The sequence below is a fragment of the Procambarus clarkii genome, chromosome 6 (genome assembly GCF_040958095.1).
Source record: "Procambarus clarkii isolate CNS0578487 chromosome 6, FALCON_Pclarkii_2.0, whole genome shotgun sequence".
Taxonomy (NCBI): domain Eukaryota; kingdom Metazoa; phylum Arthropoda; class Malacostraca; order Decapoda; family Cambaridae; genus Procambarus; species Procambarus clarkii.
Window position 1 is genome coordinate 9936106 of NC_091155.1, and position 27788 is coordinate 9963893.

At 53.5% G+C, this 27788-nt stretch overlaps 1 protein-coding gene and 1 pseudogene across 4 annotated transcripts in view; one reads left to right on the plus strand and one right to left on the minus strand.

Moving 5' to 3' along the window:
• Positions 1–27788, plus strand: part of LanB2 (laminin subunit gamma-1) — a 529033-nt gene that overhangs the window by 316417 nt on the left and 184828 nt on the right. The gene's annotated exons all lie outside the window — the stretch shown is intronic.
• On the minus strand, positions 4642–5876 carry LOC138354700 (salivary glue protein Sgs-4-like; annotated as a pseudogene).

Below are 27788 nucleotides of genomic sequence, written 5' to 3' on the forward strand. Positions count from 1 at the left end.
CCTGCCACACCCTGCCACCCCAGCCACACCCTGGCCACCCCAGCCACACCCTGCCACACCCTGCCACCCCAGCCACACCCTGGCCACCCCAGCCACACCCTGGCCACCCCAGCCACACCCTGCCACACCCTGCCACCCCAGCCACACCCTGCCACCCCCAGCCACACCCTGCCCACCCCAGCCACCCCCTGCCACCCCAGCCACACCCTGCCACCCCCTGCCACCCCAGCCACACCCTGCCACCCCCTGCCACCCCAGCCACCCCCTGCCACACCCTGCCACCCCAGCCACACCCTGGCCACCCCAGCTACACCCTGCCATCCCAGCCACACCCTGCCACCCCCTGCCACACCCTGCCACCCCAGCCACACCCTGGCCATCCCAGCCACACCCTGGCCATCCCAGCCACACCCTGCCACCCCCTGCCACACCCTGCCACCCCCAGCCACACCCTGCCACCCCCTGCCACACCCTGCCACACCCTGCAACACCCTGCCACACCCTGCAACACCCTGCAACCCCAGCCACACCCTGCCACCCCAGCCACACCCTGGCCACCCCAGCCACACCCTGCCACCCCCAGCCACACCCTGGCCACCCCAGCCACACCCTGCCATCCCAGCCACCCCCTGCCACACCCTGCCACCCCCTGCCACCCCAGCCACACCCTGCCACCCCAGCCACACCCTGCCACACCCTGCAACACCCTGCAACCCCAGCCACACCCTGCAACCCCAACCACACCCTGCCACCCCCAGCCACCCCCTGCCACCCCAGCCACACCCTGCCACTCCCTGCCACCCCCTGCCACCCCCTGCCACACCCACCCACACCCAGCCACACCCAGCCACCCCCACCCACACCCAGCCACACCCAGCCACACCCAGCCACCCCCAGCCACACCCAGCCACCCCCAGCCACCCCCCAGCCACCCTCAGCCACCCCCAGCCACCCCCAGCCACCTCCCCAGCCACAAGAGTGTAGGGTTGGTATGGGAGAGTGAGAGTGGGGGTTGTCAAGGTGCCAGGTTATATCTGGGAGCAGCTGTCACTCCCACTCATCTCTCACCACGCTCACTCTGGCCCAGGTGAGGAGGTCCACAGTGAGCCTGGGAGGGACACGCCCACGTGGGCGGGACACTCCCACGTGGGCGGGACACTCCCACGTGGGCGGGACACTCCCACCTGGGCACTGGATAGCAATACAATTTTCAGCAGAAGCGAACTCTAAAATCTGTAAACAAGCAAGAAATTCAAGTGAGTAGAGGCAGTAAGAGGCATTGTGAGGTCCCCGGAGCAGGGAAACAACGAGTGAAGGATCAGTGACCAATAACGACGGAGGTCCAAGCGTTACTAACCCAGCAAACGTTGCCTGAACATTAGCAGTGGAAGGGTTAAGGGGACCACCTCGTCAAGGGAGCCTGTCGGCCGAGCGGACAGCACGCTGGGCTTGTGGTCCTGGGTTCGATCCCAGGCGCCGGCGAGAAACAATGGGCAGAGTTTCTTTCACCCTATGCCCCTGTTACCTAGCAGTAAAATAGGTACCTGGGTGTTAGTCAGCTGTCAGGGGCTGCTTCCTGAGGGTGGAGGCCTGGTCGAGGACCGGGCCGCGGGGACACTAAAGCCCCGAAATCATCTCAAGATAACCTCAAGATAAGGGAGGCCACTGCCATCATGCTCTCACCTCTCACTTGTATAATGCTCCGTTAATCACCCGCTATGCTGCAAGCAACAGCCTGACGGGTCAAGACATTACTAAAAAATCCTCGCCCCTGGGCCATGCTTGGGGAGGAAGCAGAAGTACTCTCGAAATCAAATACAGGTAAACTACATATAAACTCAAACCTACATATTCCAAAACATATTTTGGGAGTACAACGTGAGAGTTGTCCTCCCCCAAGCCCGGCCCGTGACAGTTGTCCTCCCCCAAGCCCGGCCCGTGACAGTTGTCCTCCCCCAAGCCCGGCCCGTGACAGTTGTCCTCCCCCAAGCCCGGCCCGTGACAGTTGTCCTCCCCCAAGCCCGGCCCGTGACAGTTGTCCTCCCCCAAGCCCGGCCCGTGACAGTTGTCCTCCCCCAAGCCCGGCCCGTGACAGTTGTCCTCCCCCAAGCCCGGCCCGTGACAGTTGTCCTCCCCCAAGCCCGGCCCGTGACAGTTGTCCTCCCCCAAGCCCGGCCCGTGACAGTTGTCCTCCCCCAAGCCCGGCCCGTGACAGTTGTCCTCCCCCAAGCCCGGCCCGTGAGAGTTGTCCTCCCCCAAGCCCGGCCCGTGAGAGTTGTCCTCCCCCAAGCCCGGCCCGTGACAGTTGTCCTCCCCCAAGCCCGGCCCGTGACAGTTGTCCTCCCCCAAGCCCGGCCCGTGACAGTTGTCCTCCCCCAAGCCCGGCCCGTGACAGTTGTCCTCCCCCAAGCCCGGCCCGTGACAGTTGTACTCCCCCAAGCCCGGCCCGTGACAGTTGTCCTCCCCCAAGCCCGGCCCGTGACAGTTGTCCTCCCCCAAGCCCGGCCCGTGACAGTTGTCCTCCCCCAAGCCCGGCCCGTGACAGTTGTCCTCCCCCAAGCCCGGCCCGTGACAGTTGTCCTCCCCCAAGCCCGGCCCGTGACAGTTGTCCTCCCCCAAGCCCGGCCCGTGACAGTTGTCCTCCCCCAAGCCCGGCCCGTGACAGTTGTCCTCCCCCAAGCCCGGCCCGTGACAGTTGTCCTCCCCCAAGCCCGGCCCGTGAGAGTTGTCCTCCCCCAAGCCCGGCCCGTGACAGTTGTCCTCCCCCAAGCCCGGCCCGTGACAGTTGTCCTCCCCCAAGCCCGGCCCGTGACAGTTGTCCTCCCCCAAGCCCGGCCCGTGACAGTTGTCCTCCCCCAAGCCCGGCCCGTGACAGTTGTACTCCCCCAAGCCCGGCCCGTGACAGTTGTCCTCCCCCAAGCCCGGCCCGTGACAGTTGTCCTCCCCCAAGCCCGGCCCGTGACAGTTGTCCTCCCCCAAGCCCGGCCCGTGACAGTTGTCCTCCCCCAAGCCCGGCCCGTGACAGTTGTCCTCCCCCAAGCCCGGCCCGTGACAGTTGTCCTCCCCCAAGCCCGGCCCGTGACAGTTGTCCTCCCCCAAGCCCGGCCCGTGACAGTTGTCCTCCCCCAAGCCAGGCCCGTGAGAGTTGTCCTCCCCCAAGCCCGGCCCGTGAGAGTTGTCCTCCCCCAAGCCCGGCCCGTGAGAGTTGTCCTCCCCCAAGCCCGGCCCGTGACAGTTGTACTCCCCCAAGCCCGGCCCGTGACAGTTGTCCTCCCCCAAGCCCGGCCCGTGACAGTTGTCCTCCCCCAAGCCCGGCCCGTGACAGTTGTCCTCCCCCAAGCCCGGCCCGTGACAGTTGTCCTCCCCCAAGCCCGGCCCGTGACAGTTGTCCTCCCCCAAGCCCGGCCCGTGACAGTTGTCCTCCCCCAAGCCCGGCCCGTGACAGTTGTCCTCCCCCAAGCCCGGCCCGTGACAGTTGTCCTCCCCCAAGCCCGGCCCGTGACAGTTGTCCTCCCCCAAGCCCGGCCCGTGACAGTTGTACTCCCCCAAGCCCGGCCCGTGACAGTTGTCCTCCCCCAAGCCCGGCCCGTGACAGTTGTCCTCCCCCAAGCCCGGCCCGTGACAGTTGTCGTCCCCCAAGCCCGGCCCGTGACAGTTGTCCTCCCCCAAGCCCGGCCCGTGACAGTTGTCCTCCCCCAAGCCCGTGACAGTTGTCCTCCCCCAAGCCCGGCCCGTGACAGTTGTCCTCCCCCAAGCCCGGCCCGTGACAGTTGTCCTCCCCCAAGCCCGGCCCGTGACAGTTGTCCTCCCCCAAGCCCGGCCCGTGAGAGTTGTCCTCCCCCAAGCCCGGCCCGTGAGAGTTGTCCTCCCCCAAGCCCGGCCCGTGAGAGTTGTCCTCCCCCAAGCCCGGCCCGTGACAGTTGTCCTTCCCCAAGCCCGGCCCGTGACAGTTGTCCTCCCCCAAGCCCGGCCCGTGACAGTTGTACTCCCCCAAGCCCGGCCCGTGACAGTTGTCCTCCCCCAAGCCCGGCCCGTGACAGTTGCACTCCCCCAAGCCCGGCCCGTGACAGTTGTCCTCCCCCAAGCCCGGCCCGTGACAGTTGTACTCCCCCAAGCCCGGCCCGTGACAGTTGCACTCCCCCAAGCCCGGCCCGTGACAGTTGCACTCCCCCAAGCCCGGCCAGGCAGGGTGGGCCATGTTGGTGGCAGGGTGGGCCATGTTGGTGGCAGGGTGGGCCATGTTGGTGGCCGGGTGGGCCATGTTGGTGGCAGGGTGGGCCATGTTGGCCGGGTGGGCCATGTTGGTGGCAGGGTGGGCCATGTTGGTGGCCGGGTGGGCCATGTTGGTGGCCGGGTGGGCCATGTTGGTGGCAGGGTGGGCCATGTTGGTGGCCGGGTGGGCCATGTTGGTGGCAGGGTGGGCCATGTTGGTGGCAGGATGGGTTATGTTGGTGGCAGGGTGGGCCATGTTGGTGGCAGGTTGGGCCATGTTGGTGGCAAGGTGGGCAATGTTGGGGGCAGGGTGGGCCATGTTGGTGCCAGGGTGGGCCATGTTGGTGGCAGGGTGGGCCATGTTGGTGGCAGGGTGGGCCATGTTGGTGGCCGGGTGGGCCATGTTGGTGGCCGGGTGGGCCATGTTGGTGGCCGGGTGGGCCATGTTGGTGGCCGGGTGGGCCATGTTGGTGGCCGGGTGGGCCATGTTGGTGGCCGGGTGGGCCATGTTGGTGGCCGGGTGGGCCATGTTGGTGGCAGGGTGGGCCATGTTGGTGGCAGGATGGGTTATGTTGGTGGCAGGGTGGGTTATGTTGGTGGCAGGGTGGGCCATGTTGGTGGCAGGGTGGGCCATGTTGGTGGCAAGGTGGGCCATGTTGGTGGCAGGGTGGGCCATGTTGGTGGCAGGGTGGGCCATGTTGGTGGCAGGGTGGGCCATGTTGGTGGCAGGGTGGGCCATGTTGGTGGCAGGGTGGGCCATGTTGGTGGCAGGGTGGGCCATGTTGGTGGCAGGGTGGGCCATGTTGGCGGCAGGGTGGGTTATGTTGGCGGCAGGGTGGGCCATGTTGGCGGCAGGGTGGGCCATGTTGGCGGCAGGGTGGGCCATGTTGGCGGCAGGGTGGGCCATGTTGGCGGCAGGGTGGGCCATGTTGGCGGCAGGGTGGGCCATGTTGAAGTGGAAAAATTCTGAGAAATCCTATATAAGGTCACAGTGGTCCTCCCTGTGGGCCACAGTGGTCCTCCCTGTGGGCCCACAGTGGTCCTCCCTGTGGGCCCACAGTGGTTCTCCCTGTGGGGCCACAGTGGTCCTCCCTGTGGCCCACAGTGGTCCTCCCTGTGGGCCCACAGTGGTCCTCCCTGTGGGCCACAGTGGTCCTCCCTGTGGGCCCACAGTGGTCCTCCCTGTGGGGCCACAGTGGTCCTCCCTGTGGGGCCACAGTGGTCCTCCCTGTGGGCCCACAGTGGTCCTCCCTGTGGGCCCACAGTGGTCCTACCTGTGGGCCCACAGTGGTCCTCCCTATGGGGCCACAGTGGTCCTCCCTGTGGCCCACAGTGGTTCCCTGGGAGAAACAGGTCCTAACTCCCTCTGGCGCTTCTTTCTAAGTATTTGTGGCCTCGGATACTGACTATTGCTACCCTCCTGCCCGCCTGCCCCACTACCTCGCCTACCCACCTGCCTAACCACCTCACCTAACCACCTCCGGCACCACATCACCTACCCTCCCCTGACCAGTCCTCTCCTGAACCATCACCTTGGTTCCTCTACACCACCACCAGCTTCAGTTCAGTCGTGTCTGTCTGCTACACATCTTGGTGTTAACATAGGGTTCTGCTGGGGCTAGATTCACGAAAGCACTTACGCAAGCACTTACGAACGTGTACATCTTTCCTCACTCTTTGTCGGCTTTGGTTACATTTATTAAACAGTTTACAAGCATGAAAACTTGCCATTCAACTGTTGTTATTGTTATAAACAGCCTCCTGGTGCTTCGGAGCTCATTAACTGTTTAATAATTGAAAACTAAGCCGCCAAAGATTGAGAAAAGATGTATAGATTCGTAAGTGCTTGCGTAAGTGCTGTCGTGAATCTGGCCCCTGGCAAGGCGGACACTGTGCGCATGTCTTCTAGCATTTGACACAGTAGATGATACAGTCTGGACATTTTAGCCAGTTTTCTCTTCCTTTTTCTATAAAATCTTTCTAATATGTAAAGTTGTGGCTGTTTTCATAGTGGCCGTCTTTTGGTTTTATAAAATAAATAAATAATAAAATAAATAGTTTATTCAGGTAAAAGTACACACATACAAAAAAAGTTACAATCAGAATGTTGGATTACTAGTTAGAGCTAGTATATAATTTCTAGATAGTGCCAGTATATACTATGCCTAAAGCCAGTGACAGTTGTACTCCCCCAAGCCCGGCCCGTGACAGTTGTACTCCCCCAAGCCCGGCCCGTGACAGTTGTACTCCCCCAAGCCCGGCCCGTGACAGTTGTACTCCCCCAAGCCCGGCCCGTGACAGTTGTACTCCCCCAAGCCCGGCCCGTGACAGTTGTACTCCCCCAAGCCCGGCCCGTGATAGTTAATACGCACAGCGTATTAATTATTAATAATACGATTAATGATTAATACGCACAGCGTTTCGGGCAAATTCGTCTGATATATGTAAAGCTGGACAGTCTCTGTTGAAACATTCTCTCTTATTTAAAGAGCTCTTGCAAAGTTCTGTTTGGAAAACTCCACAGCTTTTGGTACATTTACCCATATTAAGAATATTTCTGCACTCTCAAGGGTTATTATATTTGCATGTTCCACTTGTTTTTTTTCCGATATCCCATATGTACATACGCCCCATTTGTAGTATCGACAGGTTGTGGGTTTTTGTTTGGCCTGATTCTGGCGATCAGCCCGACAATTCTGGTATTGAGCTCGAAGTTATTGGATAAAGTGGTGGAGGTCCACTTTACGCTAGGTTATTAACGCGTTTAAATAAGGACTGATGATACCTGGGTTGTAATCTTTACGGGCAAATTTGAATTCCTCCCAAAAACACGAATTCCTACCCGAATGGACTTGGAAAGTATTTCACAACACAATTTTCCTTTAAAAAAATTCTACTAATTCTTTACCACTGTTCCATGATGTCACTGTTACTTTAGAAAAAAATCACCCACCGTATAAATACACATCAGGACATCAATAGAATTAAGCCAATAGGAGAAATTCAAAATTTAGGAAAAACTTCTCTGACTTAAACTATATTTACTAAAGGGAGACAGAAACTCACATAAGGGACTTAGAACCCTAAGGGGCACTTAAAATACGGGAGACACTTATACACAAAATAGGGAACAACTTAATATGGGGGGGGAGCACTTAATATAACGAAAATCCCTTAATTTTAACTTGAGAATTCACTCGAATTAAAACTATAGCAGTCCCAACGGGTTCGCATTTGATTGTTGCCGCCGAATGCGGGCTAGTTTATTGTGCACCCCATACTCATCCTGTGAGCGGTAGCGCAAAAGCATTACAGAGGGCACAAAAGGTCTTTATCAGACCTCATCTTAGATTATTACATAAACAATTTCATCTATCCTTCACACCTTATAGTTACAATATCAGCTAGTTACAGAGAAAGTGCTATTACAAGAGCTACATATTTACAGTAAGTCATCATACATTAATGGTAGGTCTTATCGCTAATACATAATAGTTTGACCAATGGGGATATTACAGAGTCATAGGGAAGCTTCTGTTTATTATTAGTCCTCACAATACACTACTTGTTTCTGGTTCGCATTACCGCTATAGCCTAGGTGACCTCGCCCACCGAGATTCCAACAGCACCACACGCTACTTTTACGGCAACGGCTAGACTAAATGGGAGTCAACTTCCCGACTGAGTGTGCGATCACTAGTCGTCGATTCATTGCTAGGAATTTACTACACATTCCTCAGTTAGCCTTCGGCCGCCTTCAAGAGTTTACCATAAAGCTAGCGTTTGGGTCGCTCGCAACGCCCTCAGAAAAATCTCGTGGCATCCCACAGAAATGTCCGCCTCGACAGCTCAACAATACGGAACTGTTGTTGAGTATGAAAGTACCCAACACCCTTGAGTCGATTGAAGAGGGTCCAGAATATACCCTGTCCAACCAGCTTAAAGCGGTCTCCATACCCTGTCCAACCAGCTTAAAGCGGTCTCCATACCCTGTCCAACCAGCTTAAAGCGGCCTCCATACCCTGTCCAACCAGCTTAAAGCGGCCTCCATACCCTGTCCAACCAGCTTAAAGCGGTCTCCATACCCTGTCCAACCAGCTTAAAGCGGTCTCCATACCCTGTCCAACCAGCTTAAAGCGGCCTCCATACCCTGTCCAACCAGCTTAAAGCGGTCTCCATACCCTGTCCAACCAGCTTAAAGCGGTCTCCATACCCTGTCCAACCAGCTTAAAGTGGCCTCCCTAACCCACTACTCTTAACTACCTACTGTTAAAATTCACTTATCATACAATTCAATAACTATTTATTACACAAAGAACTGAACACTCCCTAAACTGAAAAATACTATCCTAGCGGCAATGTAGTAGAAATAAGTCGCATTGAACTCAAAAAGACTACCTTAAACCTCTGCTCCCAACCAAGATGTCCAGGGGCCAGATTCACGAAAGCACTTACGAATCTATACATCTTTTCTCAATCTTTGGCGGCTTTGTTTCCAATTATTAAACAGTTAATGAGCTCCGAAGCACCAGGAGGCTGTTTATAACAATAACAACAGTTGAATGGGAAGTTTCCATGCTTGCAAACTGTTTAATAAATGTAACCAAAGCCGTCAAAGAGTGAGGAAAGATATACACGTACGTAAGTGCTTGCGTAACTGCTTCGTGAATCTGGCCCCAGGCTTATGGGAGTGGCTCTCCCTGGCCGCCGATTCCACACTACCTTTAATTTCTCCTCTCGTGCAGCAAGCAAGCTAAGCTAACCCAAGCCTACTCCTGATCTCCCTTAATTGCCACAGTTCACTCCCATTGCTAATTGATATTCACTTGCCATCTTAGAGACTGAATCTTTAACATCAACAAGTGATGTTAAATTACATTGTGTTAATAAATTTAACAAGTTATTAAATTACAAGTGTTAATAAATTACATACGTAATAATAATTAACCTTGAACAAGGCGAATTATTAATTACAATATTGAATACCACATGAATTATTCTATTTTAATGAATTAACACAAAGGGAGGATGTGGTAATTGATTGATGATTGATGAAGATTAAGCCACCCAAAAAGTGGCACGGGCATGAATAGCCCGTAAGTGGTGGCCTTTTTGAGCCATTACCAGTATCAGTAGATGATGCTGGAGATCTGTGGAGGTGCGACTGCACCCTGCGTGACGGGAGAAGTCTCCCGTGGATGTGGTAACTTCTCGAACTGCATGGTAACCTCTTGACCTGGGATACTTGCTTGAAACCTGCTTGATGGGGTTCTGGGAGTTCTTCTACTCCCCAAGCCCGGCCCGAGGCCAGGCTTGACTTGTGAGAGCTTGGTCCACCAGGCTGTTGCTTGGAGCGGCCCGCAGGCCCACATACCAACCACAGCCCGGTTGGTCCGGCACTTCACCAGAAAACTAGATCGTTTTCTAAAAGAAGATGTCAACGGTTGTTCCGACAATATTTCTTATACTCGCTGGGAGGATGTTGAACAACTGCGGATCTCTGAAGTTTATACAGTGTTCTCTGATTGTGCCTATGACACCCCTGCTCTTCACTGGTTCTATTCTGCATTTTCATCCATATCGTTCACTCCAGTATGTTGTTATTTTACTGTGTAGATTTGGTACTTGGCCCTCCAGTATTTTCCACGTGTATATTATTTGATATCTCTCTCTCTCTCTCTCTCGTCGCCTTTCTAGTGAGTACATTTGGAGAGCTTTGAGACGATCCCAATAATTTAGGTGCTTTATCGCGTCTGTGTATGCCGTCTATGTTCTCTGTACTCCCTCTATTTCAGCAATCTCTCCTGCTCTGAAGGAAGAAGTGAATACTGAGCAGTACTCAAGACGGGACAGCACAAGTGATTTGAAGAGTACAACCATTGTAATGGGATCCCTGGATTTGAAAGTTCTCGTAATCCATCTTATCATTTTTCTGGCTGAAGCAATATTTGCTTGGTTATGCTACCTGAACGTTAGGTCGTCAGACATCATTATTCCCAGATCCTTAACATGTTGCTTTCCGACTATGGGCAGATTTGGTTGTGTTTTGAACCCTGTATCATGGTTAAGGTCTTCATTTTTACCGTATCTGAGTACCTGGAATTTATCACTGTTATACATCATGTTATTTTTTTATGCCCAGTCGAAAACTTTATAAATATCTGCTTGTAGTTTTCAATGTCTTCAGCAGAGGTAATTTTCGTGCTTATTTTTGTGTCATCTGCAAAGGATGACACGAAGGATGACTTGTATTTTTGTCTATATCTGATATGAGAATAATTAACAGCAGTGGTGCAAGGACACAGAACTGAGGTACCTTACTTGTACTTGTGAGGTACACAGACCCTGAGGTACAGAGCTTTTAACTGCGCTCGGACTCGATTTTATTTGATTGACTGTTACTCTTGTGTTCTGTTCGAGAGGAAATTGAGTATCCAGCGTCCTACTTTACCGGTTATTCCCATTGACCTCATTTTGTGTGCTATCACTCCATGGTCACATTTGTCAAATGCCTTTGCAATGTCTGTGTATACAACATCTGCATTTTGCTTTTCTTCTTGAGCTTCTGAGATTTTGTCATAGAAATTGAGTACTACCTACCTTGAGGCTACCTTGAGGTGCTTCCGGGGCTTAGTGTCCCCGCGGCCCGGTCGTCGACCAGGCCTCCTGGTTGCTGGACTGATCAACCAGGCTGTTAGACGCGGCTGCTCGCAGCCTGACGTATGAGTCACAGCCTGGTTGATCAGGTATCCTTTGGAGGTGCTTATCCAGTTCTCTCTTGAACACTGTGAGGGGTTTGCCAGTTATGCCCCTTATGTGTAGTGGAAGCGTGTTGAACAGTCTCGGGCCTCTGATGTTGATAGAGTTCTCTCTCAGAGTACCTGTTGCACCTCTGCTTTTCAACGGGGGTATTCTGCACATCCTGCCATGTCTTCTGGTCTCATGTGGTGTTATTTCTGTGTGCAGGTTTGGGACCAGCCCCTCAATTATTTTCCACGTGTAAATTATTATGTATCTCTCCCGCCTGCGCTCAAGGGAGTACAGATTTAGGCTCTTTAGTCGGTCCCAGTAATTTAGATGTTTTACTGAGTGGATTCTAGCAGTAAAGGATCTCTGCACGCTCTCTAGGTCAGCAATTTCTCCAGCTTTGAAAGGGGCTGTCATTGTGCAGCAGTACTCCACTCTAGATAGCACAAGCGTTTTGAAAAGTATCATCATCGGTATAGCATCTCTAGTGTGAAAAGTTCTTGTTATCCAACCTGTCATTTTTCTTGCAGTTGTGACGGCTACTTTATTGTGTTCTTTAAAGGTAAGGTCTTCCGACATGAGTACACCCAGGTCCTTTACATTGCCTTTTCGTTCTATGTTATGATTTGCCTGAGTTTTGTACGTGGTTCCTGTTTTTATGTTTTCAATTTTTCCGTAGCGCATGAGCTGAAACTTATCCTCGTTGAATACCATATTATTTTCTGTAGCCCATAGAAAGACCTGATCAACATCTGATTGGAGGTTTGCCGTGTCCTCTATGTTGCCAACTCTCATGAAAATCCTAGTGTCATCTGCAAAGGATGATACAGTGCTATAGGTTGTGTTCTGGTCTATGTCCGATATGAGGATGAGAAAAAGTACTGGAGCAAGCACAGTACCCTGGGGGACTGAGCTCTTCACGGTTGATGGGCTGGATTTTATTTTGTTGACTATTACACATTGGGTTCTGTCAGTCAGGAAATTGTAGATCCATCTGCCTATTTTCCCGGTAATTTCTTTTGAACGCATTTTATGTGCAATAACACCATGGTCACATTTATCAAAAGCTTTTGCGAAATCTGTGTAAATTACATCAGCGTTTTGTTTGTCTTCCATAGCATCTAATGCCATATCATAGTGGTCCAGCAACTGCGACAGGCAAGAGCGCCCTGTTCTGAAACCATGTTGTCCGGGGTTATGGAGATGCTGTGATTCCATGTATTTTGTGATCTTACTTCTTAGCACTCTCTCAAAAATTTTTATGATGTGCGATGTTAGTGCTATCGGTCTGTAATTTTTTGCCTCTGCCTTATTTCCTCCTTTATGGAGTGGTGCTATCTCTGCTGTTTTTAGTATGTCAGGGATAACGCCAGTATCTAGGCTTTGTCTCCACAGAATGTCAGTAACTGTCAGTAACTGTCAGTAACTGACAGACAGGATCTTCCCGCTCTAAATCCATGTTGTCCTGGGTTGTGTAGTTCATTATTTTCCATAAAACTAAAAATTTGATTTCTAATCACTTTTTCAAAAACTTTTATTATATGTGATGTTAGTGCAACTGGTCTATAATTTTTTGCCAAGGCTTTACTCCCCCCCTTGTGCAGAGGAGCTATATCTGCAGAATTATGTGCTGCTGGTATCTCCCCTGTATCTAGGCTCTTTCTCCATATTACGCTGAGCACTCCCGCTACTGGTACTTTACATTTCTTTATGAATATTGAATTTCACGAGTCAGATCCAGAGGCTGAGTGCATGGGCATGTTGTCAATTTATCTTTCAAAGTTTTCCGAGTTCGTATTAATATCTGTTATATTATCTGCAGCTTGAATGTCATTCATAAAGAAGCTGTCTGAATCTTCAACTTTCATGTTGTTTATTGGTGTGCTAAACATAGCCTCATACTGGCTTCTTAGAATTTCATTAATTTCTTTGTTGTCCTCTGTGTACGTACCTTCAGTTGTAAGTAAAGGATGAGTCATGACTGCCAAACCAGCTAGTTATCATGGATAATTGATAAAGGTAATTCATATGCCCTTGGCCAAGTAAGAGGGGTTGACTCTTTACTCTTAATTGATGTTAAATTACATAGGTCCTTAAGCAAGGTTGATTATTAAATACAATATTGATTCGTCACAGTGATTTCTCTTAATTAATATAAACTCAAAGGAAGGTTGTGGCAATCTTGACTAATCACTCCAGCATTAATTCCCTCGGGAAGGACCTTTTGGGGTCTTTTGAGACTCTGCCGCCCAGCTCGCGGTGACTCTGGCGCCCAGCCCGCGGTGACTCTGGCGCCCAGCCCGCGGCGACTCTGGCGCCCAGCCCGCGGCGACTCTGGCGCCCAGCCCGCGGCGACTCTGGCGCCCAGCCCGCGGCGACTCTGGCGCCCAGCCCGCGGCGACTCTGGCGCCCAGCCCGCGGCGACTCTGGCGCCCAGCCCGCGGCGACTCTGGCGCCCAGCCCGCGGCGACTCTGGCGCCCGGCCCGCGGCGACTCAGGCGCCCGGCCCGCGGCGACTCTGGCGCCCGGCCCGCGGCGACTCTGGCGCCCAGCCCTCGGCGACTCTGGGCGCCCAGCCCTCGGCGACTCTGGCGCCCGGCCCGCGGCGACTCTGGCGCCCAGCCCGCGGCGACTCTGGCTCCCAGCCCGCGGTGACTGGTGCCCAGCCCGCGGCGACTCTGGCGCCCAGCCCGCGGCGACTCTGGCGCCCGGCCCGCGGCGACTCTGGCGCCCGGCCCGCGGCGACTCTGGCGCCCAGCCCTCGGCGACTCTGGGCGCCCAGCCCTCGGCGACTCTGGGCGCCCAGCCCTCGGCGACTCTGGGCGCCCAGCCCTCGCCGACTCTGGGCGCCCAGCCCTCGGCGACTCTGGGCGCCCAGCCCTCGGCGACTCTGGGCGCCCAGCCCTCGGCGACTCTGGGCGCCCAGCCCTCGGCGACTCTGGGCGCCCAGCCCTCGGCGACTCTGGCGTCCAGCTCGCGGCGACTCTGGCGTCCAGCTCGCGGCGACTCTGGCTGGGCGTCTGGAACAATTTGTTTAAAAACTTTTCAAGTTTCTAAGCAGGCATTTACGAGAGTTTCTTCCCTTCTCTGTAGTTATTTTTTTCCTCCAAAATTGCAATCATCCGATCCCATCCTTGGATTGGCTATCCTATCCAAGGATGGGATAACCTCCACCAAGTACCAAGTGTGCGTGCGTGCGTTTTATTTTTTGTGATGTATGTGTGTAAAAAGATAGATAGAGAGAGAGAGAGACAAAGAATGTCTTAGTGAGGAAGGAGCACACACTGAGCCGTGTTGTGTTGACTGGCAGTCTACGGGGACGGTGGAACACGGAGCTTCCGGCGTGTGGAGCTGGCAACTGTAGTCCCGCCCCTGTGTGTGGTGCCTCTCACCACCCCTGCTGGTGTACACTCCTGCTGGTGTACACTCCTGCTGGTGTACACTCCTGCTGGTGTACACCCCTGCTGGTGTACACCCCTGCTGGTGTACACTCCTGCTGGTGTACACCCCCTGCTGGTGTACACTCCTGCTGGTGTACACCCCTGCTGGTGTACACCCCTGCTGGTGTACACTCCTGCTGGTGTACACTCCTGCTGGTGTACACCCCTGCTGGTGTACACCCCTGCTGGTGTACACCCCTGCTGGTGTACACCCCTGCTGGTGTACACCCCTGCTGGTGTACACTCCTGCTGGTGTACACTCCTGCTGGTGTACACCCCTGCTGGTGTACACCCCTGCTGGTGTACACCCCTGCTGGTGTACACTCCTGCTGGTGTACACTCCTGCTGGTGTACACTCCTGCTGGTGTACACCCCTGCTGGTGTACACCCCTGCTGGTGTACACTCCTGCTGGTGTACACCCCTGCTGGTGTACACCCCTGCTGGTGTACACCCCTGCTGGTGTACACTCCTGCTGGTGTACACCCCCTGCTGGTGTACACCCCTGCTGGTGTACACCCCATGCTGGTGTACACTCCTGCTGGTGTACACCCCTGCTGGTGTACACCCCTGCTGGTGTACACTCCTGCTGGTGTACACCCCTGCTGGTGTACACCCCTGCTGGTGTACACTCCCTGCTGGTGTACACCCCTGCTGGTGTACACTCCTGCTGGTGTACACCCCCTTCTGGTGTACACCCCTGCTGGTGTACACTCCTGCTGGTGTACACCCCTGCTGGTGTACACCCCAGCTGGTGTACACTCCTGCTGGTGTATACCCCTGCTGGTGTACACCCCTGCTGGTGTACACCCCTGCTGGTGTACACTCCTGCTGGTGTACACTCCTGCTGGTGTACACCCCTGCTGGTGTACACTCCTGCTGGTGTACACACCCCTGCTGGTGTACACACCCCTGCTGGTGTACACACCCCTGCTGGTGTACACTCCTGCTGGTGTACACCTGCTGGTGTACACACTCCTGCTGGTGTACACACTCCTGCTGGTGTACACTCCTGCTGGTGTACACACCCCTGCTGGTGTACACCCCTGCTGGTGTACACCCCTGCTGGTGTACACTCCTGCTGGTGTACACTCCTGCTGGTGTACACACCCCTGCTGGTGTACACCCCTGCTGGTGTACACCCCTGCTGGTGTACACTCCTGCTGGTGTACACCCCTGCTGGTGTACACTCCTGCTGGTGTACACTCCTGCTGGTGTACACTCCTGCTGGTGTACACTCCTGCTGGTGTACACTCCTGCTGGTGTACACTCCTGCTGGTGTACACTCCTGCTGGTGTACACTCCTGCTGGTGTACACCCCTGCTGGTGTACACTCCTGCTGGTGTATACCCCTGCTGGTGTACACCCCTGCTGGTGTACACCCCTGCTGGTGTACACCCCTGCTGGTGTACACTCCTGCTGGTGTACACCCCTGCTGGTGTACACTCCTGCTGGTGTACACACCCCTGCTGGTGTACACACCCCTGCTGGTGTACACTCCTGCTGGTGTACACCTGCTGGTGTACACACTCCTGCTGGTGTACACACTCCTGCTGGTGTACACTCCTGCTGGTGTACACACCCCTGCTGGTGTACACCCCTGCTGGTGTACACCCCTGCTGGTGTACACTCCTGCTGGTGTACACCCCTGCTGGTGTACACCCCTGCTGGTGTACACTCCTGCTGGTGTACACCCCTGCTGGTGTACACCCCTGCTGGTGTACACCCCCTGCTGGTGTACACTCCTGCTGGTGTACACTCCTGCTGGTGTACACCCCTGCTGGTGTACACCCCTGCTGGTGTACACTCCTGCTGGTGTACACTCCTGCTGGTGTACACTCCTGCTGGTGTACACCCCTGCTGGTGTACACTCCTACTGGTGTACACTCCTACTGGTGTACACTCCTGCTGGTGTACACTCCTGCTGGTGTACACCCCTGCTGGTGTACACTCCTGCTGGTGTACACTCCTGCTGGTGTACACTCCTGCTGGTGTACACCCCTGCTGGTGTACACTCCTGCTGGTGTACACCCCTGCTGGTGTACACTCCTGCTGGTGTACACCCCTGCTGGTGTACACTGCTGGTGTACACCCCTGCTGGTGTACACTCCTGCTGGTGTACACTCCTGCTGGTGTACACCCCTGCTGGTGTACACTGCTGGTGTACACTGCTGGTGTACACTCCTGCTGGTGTACACCCCCTGCTGGTGTACACCCCTGCTGGTGTACACTCCTGCTGGTGTACACTCCTGCTGGTGTACACCCCCTGTTGGTGTACACTCCTGCTGGTGTACACTCCTGCTGGTGTACACACCCCCTGCTGGTGTACACTCCTGCTGGTGTACACTCCTGCTGGTGTACACACCCCTGCTGGTGTACACTCCTGCTGGTGTACACTCCTGCTGGTGTACACTCCTGCTGGTGTACACTCCTGGTGTACACACCCCTGCTGGTGTACACTCCTGCTGGTGTACACACCCCCTGCTGGTGTACACTCCTGCTGGTGTACACTCCTGCTGGTGTACACTCCTGCTGGTGTACACTCCTGCTGGTGTACACTCCTGGTGTACACACCCCTGCTGGTGTACACTCCTGCTGGTGTACACACCCCTGCTGGTGTACACTCCTGCTGGTGTACACTCCTGCTGGTGTACACTCTTGCTGGTGTACACACCCCTGCTGGTGTACACCCCCTGCTGGTGTACACTCCTGCTGGTGTACACTCCTGCTGGTGTACACATCTGCTGGTGTACACCCCTGCTGGTGTACACCCCTGCTGGTGTACACTCCTGTTGGTGTACACCCTGCTGGTGTACAACCCTGCTGGTGTTCAACCATGCTGGTGTACACCCCTGCTGGTGTACACCCCTGCTGGTGTACACCCCTGCTGGTGTACACCCCTGCTGGTGTACACCCCTGCTGGTGTACATCCCTGCTGGAGTACACTCCTGCTGGTGTACACTCCTGGTGGTGTACACCCCTGCTGGTGTACACCCCTGCTGCTGTACACCCCTGCTGGTGTACACCCCTGCTGGTGTACACGCCTGCTGGTGTACACTCCTGCTGTACACCCCTGCTGGTGTACACTCCTGTACACCCCTGCTGGTGTACACCCCTGTTGGTGTACAACCCTGCTGGTGTACAACCCTGCTGGTGTTCAACCATGCTGGTGTACACCCCTGCTGGTGTTCAACCATGCTGGTGTTCAACCATGCTGGTGTACACCCCTGCTGGTGTACAACCCTGGTGGTGTACAACCCTGCTGGTGTTCAACCATGCTGGTGTACAACCCTGCTGCTGTACAACCCTGCTGCTGTACAACCCTGGTGGTGTACACACCTGCTGATGTATACCCCTGCTGGTGTACATCCCTGCTGGTGTACACCCCTGCTGGTGTACAACTCTGCTGGTGTACAACCCTGGTGGTACACAACCCTGGTGGTGTACATCCCTGCTGCTGTACAACCCTGGTGGTGTGCACACCTGATGTACACCCCTGTTGGTGTACACCCCTGCTGGTGTACAACCCTGCTGGTGTTCAACCATGCTGGTGTACACCCCTGCTGGTGTTCAACCATGCTGGTGTACACCCCTGCTGGTGTTCAGCCATGCTGGTGTTCAACCATGCTGGTGTACACCCCTGCTGGTGTACACCCCTGCTGGTGTACACCCCTGCTAGTGTACAACCCTGCTAGTGTACAACCCTGGTAGTGTACAACCCCGGTAGTGTACACCTCTGCTGGTGTACATCCCTGCTAGTGTACAACCCTGGTAGTGTACAACCCTGGTAGTGTACACCCCTGCTGGTGTACATCCCTGCTAGTGTACACCCCTGCTGGTGTACACCCCTGCTGATGTATACCCCTGCTGGTTTACATCCCTGCTGGAGTACACTCCTGCTGGTGTACACCCCTGCTGGTGTACACTCCTGCTGGTGTACATCCTTGTTGGTGTACACCCCTGCTGGTGTACACCCCTGCTGCTGTACACTCCTGGTGGTGTACACCCCTGCTGGTGTACACTCCAGGTAGTATACACTCCTGCTGTACACCCCTGCTGGTGTACACTCCTGTTGGTGTACACCCCTGCTGGTGTTCAACCATGCTGGTGTACATCCCTGCTGGAGTACACTCCTGGTGGTGTACACTCCTGGTGGTGTACACCCCTGCTGGTGTACACCCCTGCTGGTATACATCCTTGCTGGTGTACACCCCTGCTGGTGTACATCCCTGCTGGTGTACCCCCCTGCTGCTGTATACTCTTGGTGGTGTACACCCCTGCTGGTGTACACTCCTGGTAGTGTACACTCTTGCTGTACACCCCTGCTGGTGTACACCCCTGTTGGTGTACACCCCTGCTGGTGTACAACCCTGCTGGTGTACAACCCTGCTGGTGTTCAACCATGCTGGTGTTCAACCATGCTGGTGTACAACCCTGCTGGTGTTCAACCCTGCTGGTGTACACCCCTGTTGGTGTACACCCCTGTTGGTGTACACCCCTGCTGGTGTACACCCCTGCTGGTGTACATCCCTGGTGGTGTACACCCCTGCTGGTGTACACCCCTGCTGGTGTACAACCCTGCTGGTGTTCAACCATGCTGGTGTGCACCCCTGCTGGTGTGCACCCCTGCTGGTGTACAACCCTGGTGGTGTACAACCCTGGTGGTGTACACACCTGCTGGTGTACACCCCTGCTGGTGTACACCCCTGCTGGTGTACACCCCTGCTGGTGTACACCCCTGCTGGTGTACACCCCTGCTGGTGTACACCCCTGCTGGTGTACACCCCTGCTGGTGTTCAACCATGCTGGTGTTCAACCATGCTGGTGTACACCCCTGCTGGTGTACACCCCTGCTGGTGTACAACCCTGGTGGTGTACACACCTGCTGATGTATTCCCGTGGTGGTGTACACCCCTGGTGGTGTACACCCCTGCTGGTGTACAACCCTGGTGGTGTACACACCTGCTGATGTATACCCCTGCTGGTGTACATCCCTGCTGGTGTACACCCCTGCTGGTGTACAACCCTTCTGGTGTACAACCCTGCTGGTGTACATCCCTGCTGGTGTACACCCCTGCTGGTGTACAACCCTGCTGGTGTACACCCCTGCTGCTGTACAATCCTGGTGGTGTACACACCTGCTGCTGTACAAACCTGCTGCTGTACACCCCCTGCTGGTGTACACCCCTCTTGCTCTCTCTCGCTCTCTCTTGCTCTCTCTCTCTCTTGACAAGGGACAAAATGGCAGGAGGCCGCAACAGGGACACGGGAAGCAGCCAGGGAGATCAAACGAAGGAATTGCTAACCCAAGTTCTGGAGGAATTCAGGAGGGAGATGAATGAAATGAGGATTACAATAACAATCTGCAAAGTGAGCTAACATCAGCAAGGGAGGAGATTAAATCTCTCAGAGAAAAATAAAGAGATCGAGCATCAGATTATCATCCAAAGGTAAGGTGGGAATGTTGCATTGGAAGGAAATGCCTCTGTACCTGATACATTTGCGGATATACTGAAAAAAGAGCTCAGAAGCAATGGACACAGTGAGGGAGGTAGCGATGCAAGCAGCTACGTCACAGGAAGCACCAAGGTGCACCACTCAACTGCTGGAGAGAAAAAGATCAGTGGTAGTTGTAGGCATCAAAGAACAGGAAGGATCCAACAGGCAAGAATGGAATGAAAAGGATAGAGAGGCAGTACATGGGCTTCTGAAGGGGTTACAGATGGAAGGGGCTGTACATAACATTGAGAAGGTTTTCAGGCTGGGCTGGTACAACAAGGACAGAAACCGACTTGTAAAGGTGGTGTTTACAAACGAAACCACGAAGGAGGACACTCTCGAAAGGAAGAGTCGTCTGCAGCATATGGAGGGATACAAAAAAGTATTCCTGCAGAGGGACAGGACGAAGGAGGAGAGAGCCAGGGCAGCAGAGGCAAGGAGGAAGCGCAGGGAGAAAGGAGCAAACCAGGAAATCACAGCCCTCAACACAACAGTCCCAGAGACAAGAGGAGAACCCCAAACCAGCATCCCAGCAACACCAGAGGGGGGGGGGGGCAACACCACCACCCCCCTCTGCATAGAAACCCTCCCTTCCCCTCACCCTACCTGCCCCCACCCAACCATCCCTCCCCCCCTACCCCATTCTGACCCTGACACCCCTTCCCCATTCGCATCATGTCCCCCCTCCCCCTTCATCCCATACCCTCCTCCCCCCTCACCCCGTATCCTCCATATCCCCCCTACCTCCTTAACCCACACCCTACCTGTCCCTCCTTCCCTTAAACCCCCACCCCCTACCCCAAAATCCTCTGAGACCCTGCAAACCACCTCACAGATCCTCTCACCCACGGAACAGCTTCCCACACCAGCAGAATGCTCGCCAAGAAAGGGACATGAAAATGAACAGAAGAAAGTGAGCTTCAAGGCGATGTACACTAACATAGATGGGATTTCAAATAAAACAAGTGAACTTGAAGAATGGGCACTAGAAGAAAACCCAGACATAATAGCACTCACAGAAACAAAGTTAACGAAAATCATAACAAACGCAGTGTTTCCACAGGGCTACTATGTAGTGAGGAAAGAGAGAGAAGGGAGAGGAGGAGGTGGGGTAGCTCTGCTACTAAGAGAAGGTTGGAGTTTCGAAGAGATGGTAATTCAGAACTGTGAAGGTTTCAGTGATTACATATCAGGCACCATAGCAACTGGAGGACAGAAAATTATAATAGTAGTCATATATAACCCCCCCCCCCCACCGAATGACAGAAGACCCAGACAGGAATATGATAGAAACAACTTGGTCACCATCAATATAATAGAGAGAGCAGCTTCTGTGGCTAGCAGGAACGGATCCAGACTTCTAATCATGGGAGACTTCAACCATGGGAAGATAGATTGGGGGAACAGAGACCCACATGGAGGCCCAGACACATGGAGAGCTAAGCTGCTGGATGTGGCAACAAGAAACTTTCCAAGTCAACACGTCAAGGGACCGACAAGAATGAGAGGAGAGGATGAACCAGCCTTGCTTGATCTGATATTTACCCTAAATGAGTCGGATATAAGGGAAGTTAAGTTGGAAGCCCCCTTGGGAATGAGTGATCATAGTGTATTGAGCTTTGAGTACCTGGTTGAGCTGGGAATTATCACCCCCAAAAAAGAACTGGGAACCAAAGGGCTGGCGTACCGAAAGGGAAACTATGAGGAAATGAATAAATTCCTATGGGATATACATTGGGACACAGAACTCGGAACCAAGTCCGTACAAGACATGATGGACTATGTCGCCCAAAAATGTCAGGAGGCTGTAAGCAGGTTTGTCCCAGCCCGACAGGAAAAAACAGAGAAGCAAAGGAAGAATCCGTGGTTTAATAGGGAATGTATGAAAGTAAAGGAGCTGAACAAAAGGGCATGGAGGAACTTCCGTAATAACAGAACACCAGAAAGTAGAGAGAGATACCAGAAAACCAGGAACAGGTATGTCAGTGTGAGAAGAGCAGCTGAGAAAAGGTATGAAAATGATATAGCTAATAAAGCCAAGACCGAACCAAAGCTACTACACAGTCACATCAGGAGGAAGACAACAGTGAAGGAACAGGTGATGAAACTTAGGGTTGGCGAGGACAGGTACACAGAGAATGACAAAGAGGTGTGTGAAGAACTCAACAAAAGGTTCCAAGAGGTCTTTACAATAGAACAGGGAGATGTCGCGGCGCTAGAAGAGGTGGCAGCAAACCAGGTGACCTTGGATAGGTTCGAAATTACAAGAGATGAGGTCAAGAAGCACCTATTGGAGCTGGATGTGAGAAAAGCTGTTGGGCTGGACGGAATCTCACCATGGGTATTGAAAGTGTGTGCAGGAGCACTTTGCTTGCCACTCTCCATAGTGTATAGTAGGTCACTGGAAATGGGAGACCTACCAGAAATATGGAAGACTGCTAATGTAGTACCAATATACAAAAAGGGTGACAGACAAGAGGCACTGAACTACAGGCCAGTGTCCTTAACTTGTATACCATGCAAGATGATGGAGAAGATTGTGAGAAAAAACCTAGTAACACATCTGGAGAGAAGAGACTTCGTGACAACCCATCAACATGGGTTCAGGGAGGGTAAATCTTGCCTTACAGGATTGATAGAATTCTACGATCAGGTGACAAAGATTAAACAAAAAAGAGAAGGGTGGGCGGACTGCATTTTTTTGGACTGTCGGAAAGCCTTTGACACAGTACCCCATAAAAGGTTGATGCATAAGCTAGAGAAACAGGCAGGAGTAACTGGTAGGGCGCTCCAGTGGATAAGGGAGTACCTAAACAATAGGAAGCAGAGAGTTAGTGAGGGGTGAGACCTCAGACTGGCGTGAAGTCACCAGTGGAGTCCCACAGGGCTCTGTACTTGGACTTATCCTGTTTCTGATATACATAAATGATCTCCCAGAGGGCATAGACTCATTCCTCTCAATGTTTGCTGACGACGCCAAAATTATGAGAAGGATTAAGACAGAGGAGGACAGCTTGAGGCTTCAAGAAGACCTGGACAAGCTGCAGGAATGGTCGAACAAATGGCTGTTAGAGTTTAATCCAAGCAAATGTAATGTAATGAAGATAGGGGTAGGAAGCAGGAGACCAGATACAAGGTACCATTTGGGAGATGAAATACTTCAAGAGTCCGAGAGAGAGAGAGACCTGGGGGTTGATATCACGCCAGACCTGTCCCCTGAAGCTCATATCAAGAGGATAACAGCAGCAGCATATGCCAGGTTGGCTAACATAAGAACGGCCTTTAGAAACTTGTGTAAGGAATCTTTCAGAACATTATATACCACATATGTCAGACCAATCCTGGAGTATGCGGCACCAGCATGGAGTCCATATCTAGTCAAGCATAAAACTAAAATGGAAAAGGTTTAAAGGTTTGCCACCAGACTAGTACCCGAGCTGAGAGGTATGAGCTACGAGGAGAGACTACGGGAATTAAACCTCACTTCGTTGGAAGACAGAGGAGTTAGGGGGGGACAAGATCACCACATTCAAGATCCTCAAGGGAATCGACAGGGTTGATAAAGACAGGCTGTTTAACACAAGGGGCACACGCACTAGGGGACACAGGTGGAAACTGAGTGCCCAAATGAGCCACAGAGATATTAGAAAGAACTTTTTTAGTGTCAGAGTGGTTGACAAATGGAATGCATTAGGAAGCGATGTGGTGGAGGCTGACCCCATACACAGTTTCAAGTGTAGATATGATAGACCCCAATAGGCTCAGGAACCTGTACACCTGTTGATTGACAGTTGAGAGGCGGGACCAAAGAGCCAGAGCTCAACCCCCGCAAGCACAACTAGGTGAGTACAACCCTGCTGGTGTACACCCCTGCTGGTGTACACCCCTGCTGGTGTACACCTCTGCTGGTGTACAACCCTGGTGGTGTACATCCCTGGTGTACAACCCTGCAGGTGTACATCCCTGCTGGTGTACACCTCTGCTGGTGTACAACCCTGCTGGTGTACATCCCTGGTGGTGTACACCCCTGCTGGTGTACACCCCTGCTGCTGTACACCCCTGCTGCTGTACACCCCTGCTGCTGTACAACCCTGCTGGTGTACATCCCTGGTGGTGTACACCCCTGCTGGTGTACACCCCTGCTGGTATACACCCCTGTTGGTGTACAACCATGCTGGTGTACACCCCTGCTGGTGTACAACCCTGCTGGTGTACAACCCTGCTGGTGTAAAACGTGGTGTACAACCCTGCAGGTGTACACCCCTGCTGGTGTACACCCCTGGTGGTGTACAACCCTGCAGGTGTACACCCCTGCTGGTGTACACCCCTGGTGGTGTACAACCCTGCTGGTGTACAACCCTGGTGGTGTACACCTCTGCTGGTGTACAACCCTGGTGGTGTACAACCCTGGTGGTGTACACCCCTGCTGGTGTACACCCCTGCTGGTGTACACCCCTGCTGGTGTACACCCCTGATAGTGTACAACCCTGGTGGTGTACAACCCTGGTGGTGTACAACACTGCTGGTGTACAGCCCTGATAGTGTACAACCCTGGTGGTGTATAACCCTGGTGGTGTACAACCCTGCTGGTGTACAACCCTGCTGGTGTACAACCCTGCTGGTGTACAACCCTGGTGTACAACCCTGCTGGTGTACAACCCTGCTGGTGTACACCCCTGCTGGTGTACAACCCTGCTGGTGTACAACCCTGCTGGTGTACACCGCTGCTGGTGTACAACCCTGGTGGTGTACAACCCTGGTGGTGTACAACCATGCTGGTGTACACCCCTGCTGCTGTAAAACCTTGGTAGTGTACACCCCTGCTGCTGTACAACCTTGGTGGTGTACACCCCTGCTGCTGTACAACCCTGTTGGTGCACAACCCTGGTGGTGTACAACCCTGGTGGTGTACAACCCTGGTGGTGTACAATCCTGGTGGTATACAATCCTGGTGGTATACAATCCTGGTGGTGTACAACCCTGGTGGTGTACAACCCTGGTGGTGTACAACCCTGGTGGTGTACAACCCTGATTGTGTACAACCCTGCTGGTGTACACCTCTGCTGCTGTACAACCTTGGTGGTGTACACCCCTGCTGCTGTACAACCCTGCTGGTGCACAACCCTGGTGGTGTACAACCCTGCTGGTGTACAACCCTGGTGGTGTACAATCCTGGTGGTATACAATCCTGGTGGTATACAACCCTGGTGGTGTACAATCCTGGTGGTATACAATCCTGGTGGTATACAACCCTGGTGGTGTACAACCCTGGTGGTGTACAACCCTGGTGGTGTACAACCCTGATTGTGTACAACCCTGCTGGTGTACACCCCTGATAGTGTACAACCCTGATAGTGTACAACCCTGCTGGTGTACACCCCTGCTGCTGTACAACCCTGGTGTACAACCCTGCTGGTGTACAACCCTGGTGGTATACAACCCTGCTGGTGTACAACCCTGCTGGTGTACACCTCTACTGGTGTACACCCCTGGTGGTGTACAACACTGCTGGTGTACAACCCTGCTGGTGTACAACCCTGCTGGTGTACAACCCTGCTGGTGTACAACCCTGCTGGTGTACAACCCTGCTGGTGTACAACCCTGCTGGTGTACAACCCTGCTGATGTACAACCCTGCTGGTGTACAACCCTGCTGGTGTACAACCCTGCAGGTGTACAACCCTGGTGTACAACCCTGCTGGTGTACACCCCTGCTGGTGTACACCCCTGCTGGTGTACACCCCTGCTGGTGTACAACCCTGCTGGTGTACACCCTGCTGGTGTACACCGCTGCTGGTGTACAACCCTGGTGGTGTACAACCCTGGTGGTGTACAACCATGCTGGTGTACACCCCTGCTGGTGTACACCCCCTGCTGCTGTACAACCTTGGTGGTGTACACCCCTGCTGCTGTACAACCCTGCTGGTGCACAACCCTGGTGGTGTACAATCCTGGTGGTGTAAAACCCTGCTGGTGTACACCCCTGATAGTGTACAACCCTGATAGTGTACAACCCTGCTGGTGTACACCCCTGGTGGTGTACAACCCTGATGGTGTACAACCCTGCTGCTGTACAACCCTGGTGGTGTACAACCCTGCTGGTGTACAACCCTGCTGGTGTACAACCCTGGTGGTGTACATCCCTGCTGCTGTACAACCCTGCTGCTGTACAACCCTGCTGGTGTACAACCCTGGTTGTGTACAACCCTGCTGGTGTACAAACCTGGTGGTGTACAACCCTGCTGGTGTACAACCCTGCTGGTGTACAACCCTGCTGGTGTACAACCCTGCTGATGTACAACCCTGTTGTTGTACAACCCTGGTGGTGTACACCCCTGGTGGTGTACACCCCTGGTGGTGTACACCCCTGGTGGTGTACACCCCTGGTGGTGTACACCCCTGGTGGTGTACACCCCTGGTGGTGTACACCCCTGGTGGTGTACACCCCTGGTGGTGTACAACCCTGCTGGTGTACAACCCTGCTGGTGTACAACCCTGTTGGTGTACAACCCTGGTGGTGTACAACCCTGGTGGTGTACAACCCTGCTGGTGTACAACCCTAGTGGTGTACAACCCTGGTGGTGTACAACCCTGCTGGTGTACAACCCTTGTGGTGTACAACCCTTGTGGTGTACAACCCTGGTGGTGTACAATCCTGGTGGTATACAAGCCTTGTAACGGGGGGTGGGGGAAATAACTCTTATCTTGTCCATTATTCCCCCCCCCCCCAGTTAACTAACGAGGCCGGGGGAAACAGCTCTTTCTAGTCCGTTATCCCGTCCCCAGTTAGCTAACTATTCTAGAGCACTCCCAGAGTTCCTAAGGCAGCCTCTCTCGTTCAACACCTTGTAACCTAGGTATTTGAATACCTAGGTTACAAGGTATTCAAATACCTAGGTATATACCTTAGCACCTAGGTATTTGAATACCTAGGTGCTAAGACTACAAGGCGCCGTAACTGGATCAGCTACCCGAAACTCTAGAGAGAACTCTAGAATACATTTCACTGCCACAAACGTATAAGAGAAAACGAAAGGAAAGAAATGAATAGTGAAGCAATTAGTGAGGGTTTGGGGTGAGAGGTAGGGAGGTGGGAGGAGCGAGGAGGGTCATTAGTTGAAAGTGAGAGTTTAGAGAGGGGTGGAGGGAGAGGTGTAGATAGGTAGAAGTAGAAGAGTAGATAGTAGAAGTAGAAGAGTAGATAGTAGAAGTAGAAGAGTAGATAGTAGAAGTAGAAATGCTGCCACCATCCATTCAAGACCCTTACATACAAGACAAGGAATGGAACTTGTCTGTATCACAATATTCACAAAAGATGTTATCAGCAGGTCATTATTAGTATGTTCCATCTTTATCATGTACTCATTAAATCATGAACCAGTAATCACAGAGGCTTTCTCGCCTCTACTCAACTCTCTAGGGAACAAAGGCAATGTAAATAATAAATTCAATTATATTTCACATACTAAGTATCATAACTTAAGCAATGTTCAAGATATATATATGTAAAGTGAGTCATCCTCCAAGAATCTGAGAACCTTACAACTTGACTGCCCCTGATCATCACACAACATATGTAAACACGACCAAGTCACCTTAATGCTCAACTCACCAAGTGTCTGCCTATAGCTGGATTGATGGGAGGGGGGAGGGTCTGCAGCTGTCAGGCAGCTTCACCCCCGTCCGACCGACAGCCTGTCTCGGCTGTTGTCCTCGAATCGATAGTTCTCCGAGTATATATATTGGGGAACCTAGTAACTAACTCCGCCCACAAGTAGATAGCCTCCGGCTCTCTACCAAGCCACTCCTTAACTGTCAGCATGTTTGAAGGCTACCAGGCTCCAATTATAAGATTAGTAGAAGTAAGGTGAAATTCGCATGATCTGACCTCAG